Genomic DNA, 8,902 nt, shown 5'->3' with positions numbered 1-8,902 from the left:
ACATAGCGAAGGATGCCCGGACTTCCTATATGACGTCTAAGACGCCCACTATGACGTCGACGCGGAAAACAGCTCCGAAAATCAGTTTTTCAGCACCTATTTAAAGGAGATTTAACCCTAATCGAAATTGGACTTCTCCCCTGCGATTTTCCACAGTTTTGGAGGGTTCCAAACACATTCAAACCTTCTCCAAACACCATCCTAATCATCAATTTCCGAATCTAAGGCGAGAATTCATCAAATTCATTATCATTCAACGTTTGAAGACCGTTCAACCGATGGATCTACATCAATTCCATCAAGCTCTAGATTCAATTACTTTTTCCCCAAGGTTTATTTGTTCTATACTTTGATAATCATTAGGCTACTTTTGTGTAATGATTTTAAGTTTGTTTATGAATTCTACTATGCATTTCAATAATTTCATTCAAGTTATTGTTTTTATGAACTCAATGGAAGGCTAAACCATTAGGGTTACTTCTGGGGATGTTTAGGACTTTTGGATGAACACACTTGATTATTACTTGATGCTAGTTAATTTCAATTGTTGGTTTATGTTAAATGTGATAATCTTTTGGTAATGATAATTGAAATTGGGTTGTATGAATTTGTTTGATGTCATAATTAAGATAGTCTATTGTCAATTCATCATTTGTTCCAAGTTCAAATAGTTTATGAATAAAGACAAGTGATTGAATCAACATATATTATTCCAAATTATGATATTGAATCTTAATATGATAATAGGTAGTTAGAAGACACTTTATTGCTAGTTCACTAATTGTTCCTAATCCATTTAGACATAGGGAGTAAGACAACTAGTTGAATGAACATATTGTGTGCCCAAAATTATGTGTTACAGGTTAATAAACCCCAATTGCATCTAAGTAATTGAATTAGGATTCTAGGGAAGAAAGGGTGTGAATCTGAATTGTCCGACAACTGAGCCGGGAGTACCTTACTTTTCTCATTTAAAGTTTGTTTTAACTAATAAAGTTTCAAGTATTTTTTTGTTAATCTTTGTTTAAACCTTTTTGTTACGATTACAAGTAATCTATTTTCCATTGACTATTTTGACACACAGTTTGACCACGAACTCCTTGTGGATTCGACCCGACTTACCCTATCTATGTAGGTTAGTTGGTTTATTTTTAATTGATACAACGACCTCGATCAAAATTTGGCGCCGTTGCCGGGGAGATTGTGCGCTTAAACTATTGTGTTGAAGTAGTCATTACATTTTTTTATTTTTGTTTTATTTTTAGCTCAGAATCTTCACTCTTTTATTATTTTTTTTGTAGGCACGGTGGTGAGTGGAAGAATATACTTACATGAATCAAGATATGTGGTGGGAGAGAGAAAATTTGGGCCAATATCAATATTATAGTGATCTCTACTATGAGTAATTTAATGATGATACTTGTGATGATCCATATGATGATGATTGTTGGTGGACCGACGATTCAACTCAAAGCTAACACCATGAATCACCTTGTTTTTAGGAGGACCAAGAATCAGATGAATCTTCATTTAGCAAGAAGTTGGATCAAATGCTGGACATGTTGAATGAAACCTTCAACAAAGAAGAAGACAACTCCAAGTCAATTTCAGTTATTGAAAAACAATTAGAACATATAGCCGAACAACTAAATCAACTTCCTTCAGACAATCTTTCAGACACTCCGCTGGTGAATGAGGTAACTTTTCCATGTAGTTGGAAGAGTCTAAATTTGGGGAGGGGTTTGTGGAGGCTAATACCACCCCCTACCCAATAATTTTGAAAAAACCTGAAATACAACTTCTTGTTGCAATAGAGTCTAAAAAAATTTCCAAATACAAACACACAAATGTAATCATTGATCTTCCCTTTTTGGCAACCATCTATGCTCAAATTAGTTGCCGGGAAGGTGTGATTGATATGATATTTGGAAAACATAAATTGAGAATCCTATTATTTGGACCCACTAATGATCCTCCAATCAGTGGTGAACTATTTGTGATCAATACTATCGATGATTATGTTTATGAGCATACCGCAAATATGCTCTACGACACCACCCACGATTTGGAGAAACCTTTACCTTGTCACAGGTTAATAGAGTTGAATGAGATCGGATGTCAAAAAGTGAAGAAAAAATTACGGACCATGAAACATGATGGCATGCTTGCCTACAAATCAAAGATGAAGATGTTTCATGATACAAAAGATCGAGTCAATAAGTCCAGTAATAAAAATTATGCTTGGATGTTCAAATCAAGGTTTAGGCGTCATCGTGGAAAGATTAAAGGCAACATGGTTTATTTATACAAGGTCAAAGATGGCATGCCACACGATCCGGTCGTTTAGGTTAAGGTCAACAACAAGACGGTTGACTTTCAAAAAAGTCCACGAACATATGATCCTCCATAGACATCACTCGAGGTAACTCGTCCCGCTAATGACGTTAAACTGGGAAATTTTGGAACTTTTTGGGTGTGTTCACTACAAACCCTCACGAGACTTCACTCGTCCACTAGGGGTAACCTAGGGGTTTAAAAGGCTTGTTGCACGTGCCAAGTGCAATAGTGGACCCCGGCGAAATTGAGGGCTAGTTAGTGTAGTTTATTTTTATTTGATTTGATTTGTGTGCTTGTAGTTGGTTTTTTTAATTATTTTAGGAATTTATCTTTTGATACATCGAGGACGATGCAACACTTAAAGTTGGGGAGGGGGTGTACACAAGAAAAAGATGGAGGATTGAAGAAAATTTGATTTTTTTTAAAAAAAATTATAATTATTCGATGTTTATTCGGGCATAACAAAACATTATGCAAATACCTCCAACTAGTGAAGTTTTTTGGAAATCAAAACCGCCTCTACTATCAGTACCATCATGTGTGTCGTCCATCATATTTTTAATTTGTTTTACATTAATTTTGATGAATTTTTTTTACATAATCAACTTAGGATGAATGTAATGATATCTTAAACTCTATCTTTAATTATCTTATCTTGAAGTTGGTCACCATGAAATATGTGATGAGTTAGTAGCTTCTCTATATCGTGAATGTAACTCATCAAGATGGAAAAAGATAGGAGTTTCGTACATCGAGTCATAATATCTATTTAATATTGATTTGTGGGTTGCTCAGCCGATTTGCAAATACTTATATTTATTTAAAAATTGTTAAGTGAAATACCCAAGTGTTTGAAAAATGAAGGTTTTTGGCTCGAGCCTACGATCTTTCAATTGAGGACCCAACCGAACAATATGTGTCATCATGCTCTGAGTACTTGGTCTTACTTACTCCTACGCCTCTGGGGTTAGGAGGGGAGTATTATTGTTTTCATACAACCAAAAGCATCAAAAGACATTGAAGAACTTCCAAGTATATATATTCAAGCTCAAGTCAAATACAAAGATGATCAAATCCGATGAAGCCATCAAAGAACTTGAAGAATGCACAATCAAGATCAATATAAGAAAAATTCAAGTTGAAGACATTGTGTGAAACAATATGTGACCCCTCGATAGCGGGGGTGTATGGGTTGGTCCATTAAGTGTTACCGATCGCGCTAACTATGTTAGTAAACCTTGAAAACGGGACTTTGCCAATGAGTTCAACTGATTACTCATAAGGTTGATTATTGGAAAGGGTTCAAAAAGTGGAGGGTTTCAAACAACAAAGTAAAATAAGCATAACATGTATTTTGAGTTTAAAAGTCTGGATAAATGAACAAAAGGAATAATCCCCAAAATCAATATATTGTGTTTATTGAAAATATTTTGATGAAATGTACGGAATTCGTGATTCCATTGAGTTTTTCTTAGGATTAGGGAGTAAGCCTACGCCGATTATTTCAGGCCAACTTCGGGACGAGTTTGGAATAAAGTTGGGGAGGTTTGATCGGTCTATATTTATAACACAATAAATTGTACTAAATATGTTGAATTGATGTATAATTTTCCAAGAATGGCACTACTTTGATGAAATGTTGAACATTATGTGCAGACAACTACATAGTGCTAAATTGGGCGGAACCTGCAAGAAAAATGAGCAAAAGGAAGCTAACAAGCGTGGGATACGAATTGCTAAAAGACTGAAGAAAAATGGTGCTGGGAAATTTGACCACTCTTCAATGTTTTGATCATATCTCAAGATATAAAGATCCGATTGACATGATTGAAGAAGTTCTGGAAACTAGATAAAATTTCCTACAACTTTCATGTTTTGAGTTTTTACTAATTCTACCGTTTTCATCACCAAAAATGGGCAACAAAGATGAGGGACGTCTTAGAACGCGTCTAAGACGCCCCCTAGGATGCCTACCCGTTTTAGGCCATTTTCCAGTGCAAATCAAGGACGGCAGAAGACATGTAAAACGTCCCGAAGGATGACCGGACGTCCTATATGACGTCTAAGATATTTATTAGACAATTTTAAGAATGGTGAAATTAGACAATTTTTTGTTATGTTTAACTTTAAAAATGGTGAAATTAGACAATTTTAAGATATTTATTGTTAATTACCTTGGTTCTAAAAAGCTCGCCATGGCTCCAAGGCTCGCACCTGCCGCCAAGCTTTACCAAAACGCCACTTTAACTCATATATGTGTATAAAAATGAATAATAGTTGAAAATACATATAAAAATATTAATTATATAGAAAATTGCCGCCTTAAGTCACGCCTTACAAACGTCGTGGCTCGCCAAGGCTCGGAAAAGCTTGAGGCTTGACATTGCCGCCAAGTCACGCCTTACGTTATTTAGAACCTTGTTAATTACTATTGATTTGATGTTTTTAAGATATTAGTTGTTTGTGATTTAAGTTAATTGACTTATACCTTATGGTTTTTTTTGTTATTACAAGTAATATGTTTGAACTCTTAAAACCGTTTGAGCTATAAACTGTGGTTAAAACCACACATAATAACCGCACCAAATCCATATGGTTAATAACCTCAACACAGAAAAAAACAAAACAGCACCGCAAAAATAACCGCTTAACCGCACCGCAAAAATAACCGCACCAAGCGGTTTTGAAAATGGATTAACGACATTTGCGGTTAGTGGTGAGGTTTTCGCTAATAACCGCACCGAACCGCACCGCGCTCACCCCTAGTGCTAAGTGTGTGTGTGAATCTTGTAAGGAACTTCATTCTAATCATCAAATCATTCAAGATTCATCTTATTCTTCTTCTCATTCTCCTCTATTTTGATCTTGCATCATCCTCTTGATCGGGATTCCGCACCATCAAGCGGAGCTGATTGATACGTCAAGCAAATTTGGGACTTACAGTTGGTATCAGAACTTGGATTGTATCAATCAAATTGGTAAGATCTGGAGCGTTTTTGATCTTTTTCTTGAAGGATTTTTTTCGTTTTTGGATAGTTCTTGGCAAAATAGTGGGGATATGTTCTGTGTATTTTCCATAAAAATGGCTTTTTGATCGAGTTTTAGTGATAAAAAGTTGAAAAATTGCGAGTTCCGGAAGCCATTTTCGCACAGCTCCGAAGTGTTTGCGGTCAGAAGAAGGGTTCACGGCGTAACCTAAGAAGGGTTCTCGGCCAACCGAAGCAGCTTTCACGGCCCCGAATTGAAGAAGCTTTCACGGTCCTCAGAGGGTTCACGGTCCTTGGTGGGTTTGCGGTCCGAAGTTCGTATACGACCGAGAAGGGTTCACGGCTCAGCAGCCTCGTGTGCGGTCAGCTTTGTTCTCGGCCCTGCAACGTGTTCGGTCCTCGAGTTCTCGGCCAGCATCCTCGCACATGTAGTCCTCGCATCTGCATATATTTAAAAAAAATTGGTGTTGCCAGGAATCGAACCCGGGTCCCCTGCCTCTTCAACCCTCCGCCTTACCCGTTGGACTAGCAAGCCACACGCTTCACTCCTTTCAGATTTAATTCAAAAGGCTTCGCTGCTTCAACCTAATTTCGCAATTTTAACACTTTTTGCCCAAAAAATCAAATTTTCAAATTTTCAAATTTCATTTTCAACCAAAAGTTTTGACTTTTAATTTTTGGCTTTCTAAATCGACTTTTGCCTTAAAAATTGACTTTGACTTTTAAGTTTGACTTTTATAAATTTGACTTTTAAGGTTGACTTTTGAGTTTTTAAGTCAAAGGGCATTTTTGATAAAGATGAGTTCCGCAAACCTCCCGGTCAATGAAGTTTCATGTTCTCAATCTTGTGAAACTACGATTAAGTTTCTTCGTGAACAAATAGATTTACTAAAAAGAGAAAATGAGGACCTGAAATATGAAGGCTATACCCTAAGGAAAGGTCAAAAACCCCTAAAAGCACAATTAGAGACCAAAACAAAGGACTTCCGAAAACTACAAGAAGAATACAGTAACAAGTGTGTCAATTATAGATCTCTTGAGAAAGAACTTGCTGTTGTGACTGCCGAACTTGACACATTGAAAATCCATTTTCAAAATGCTGATTTTAACTTTAAGAAATTTGATGTGTCAAGTGAGGTAGTTGTGTCCATGATTGACAATTATATGAAATTTAAAGATAACCAGCAAAAGGGTCTAGGGTATGAGAGTGTTCCTCCTCCTTTCAATCATAACTACTCTTATACCCCTCTGACTAAGGAAGAAATTGAAAATGCACACCTTCAGTATGGCCAACCCCCTGCACCAGCTTCAGCTAAGAATGAACAATCTGGGCCAACTGAGGGTGTTGAGGTGAAGAATACTGATGCATCTACTTCATGTGCAGGCAAAGTAGCGGAAGATGAGAACAAGGAGAACACTATTAAACAAACCAATGACTCCTTGAACTCTGAATCTGTTGCTTCAAACTCAATTGCTACTAATCAACCTGTTGTTGGTAAATACATGCCACAAAAACAAGCAAATCAGAGTGCTTGCTGCAAGTGTGCTTGTGGGAACAACCAAAAACGAGTCAAGGGAACGCCACCAGGGGCAGGAAGAAACAACTTCCCAGTGAAGAAAAAGACATGTTTTCACTATGGAACACCTGGACACATTGCCAGAAACTGTCCAAATCGTGCATACGTTCCCTACTACGCACAAGGCTGGCAGAACGCGCCAAGAAGGAGATTTTCCAAAAGAAACCCTTCGAGGCCACGTTCAAACAATGGCGATTGGAATGCCACATAGGACAAGAACTCAATTCCCAAGACCAAGAATCAAAATCTCAAGGTCAAGAAGGGAACGCCGACCAAGAAGCCAAATCTAAGAGATGCTCCAGTGAATCCAAAATCAAAGTTATCTCGGCGATCGGCTTCAAGTTCAAAATCAAGTGGCAAGGCACCCATCGGATCGAACAAGAAATGGGTTAAACCCAACTACAGATGGGTACCAAAGGTGAAATCTCCCAAATCACCTAATGATTCTAATATTTCTTCATCTTCTGTTTGTGATAAACAGGATATGTCATGGGAGAGGGTTCCTTGCAAATATGACAAAGCTCGACCCAGTTTCAAAATGCACAGGGTTCCAAAGACCAACTGATACTGCTCTGTACTGGAGCAGCTATGGAGGCATATCATCAAACTTCAGTTTGTTGGTAGTGGCTGTTCCAGGCACATGATAGGGGACATCTCTCAACTTTGCAACACTCAGAACTTTAAGTGAGAGTATGTGTCCTTTGCGGGAAAGGAAACGAATAAAGGAAAGGATCACAAATGGGGTTTTGTGCTTAACGATGTGAAGAATTTTCAGATCTGTTCTGAGATTATGCGTGCTGTTCTAAGACCTTCTGGATGCAAATTCAATCGGTGACTTACAGTTTGAGTTTTCTTCTCGATACTCCTGAGTTTATCTTAAACTGATTCGTTTTGAAGACAATCCTTTATTTTTCTTATAGTTTTTTTTCGTTAGTAGGTATTGTTTGGGAAGTGATATCAAGATAAAGTGATAACGGGAAGTCTAAACCAGTGTAAGGTACTGAATCTGAATTGTCCAGACTCTGTGTTCAATGTGCTGGTAGGCACGAAGGATTTGACATTGTGGATTTAGATAGGATTGTTTGGACCGACCATACGACGCCCGAGTAGATTGAGCAGTGAGATAAACACGGGAACCTACATGATACACTAAATTAATACGCATCTAGAACTGTGGTTTAACTTTTCCTTGATGTATGGACTTATGTCCTTAATTCTGGTTCTGATAGGGCGACTGGGGGGTTCTGATAAAGTAGGTCTGTAGGAAATTATTTTCTTGCTTTCTATTTGTCAGTCATATGTTGCTTCCTCTGCGTGATTGGAAGAGATCCGACCTGGAATGCAACATATGCAACTCTATTTTTATGCATCTTCTTTATTTGTGCAATTCTTCCTATCTGTTAGCCATATGTTGTCTCCTCTGCGTGATTGAAATTATCCGACCTGGAACACAGCATATGCAACATTCTACCTCTCAATCCCTCTATCCTAGTTAGCCATATGTTGTCCCCTCTGCATGACTGTAATAGATCCGACTTGGGACACAAAATATGCATCTATCTCTAAATTTGTCTTCCTCCTTAAAAATTGTTTACTCACCTAAAGTAAGGAGTCCATAGGAAGTTCTTGATAACTACGGTATATCGTGAAGTGGGGAACACGTTCTAGTGCACCTAAAATTGAACCATTTAGAAGATTGCCTGTAGATCTCGCTGCTTAATTTAAGTGGACAACAATACCCGTGGTCGTCGTCAGCTAGATGGTTTATTTAGAAAAGTTTGTCAATATTATTCGTGTTTAAGTGGACCACAATACCGGCAATTGACCATGTCTATTCATGAAGGTGAAGGTACATATAAACAAAGTTAAGACTGTCTCAAAACTTTGATCCCAACAGTCTTATATTTAGTTATTATTTTTTTTTGGTTAAATTTGTTCATAGTTTTTCCTCTATGCACAAATTTAGGGGGAAATAAAAAATTAAAAAAAAAAATCAAACAA

The sequence above is a fragment of the Lactuca virosa genome, chromosome 5 (assembly GCF_052849685.1).
Source record: "Lactuca virosa cultivar CGN04683 chromosome 5, Lactuca_virosa_CGN04683_v6, whole genome shotgun sequence".
In the NCBI taxonomy this organism is placed as follows: domain Eukaryota; kingdom Viridiplantae; phylum Streptophyta; class Magnoliopsida; order Asterales; family Asteraceae; genus Lactuca; species Lactuca virosa.
This window is presented reverse-complemented; position numbering follows the sequence as displayed.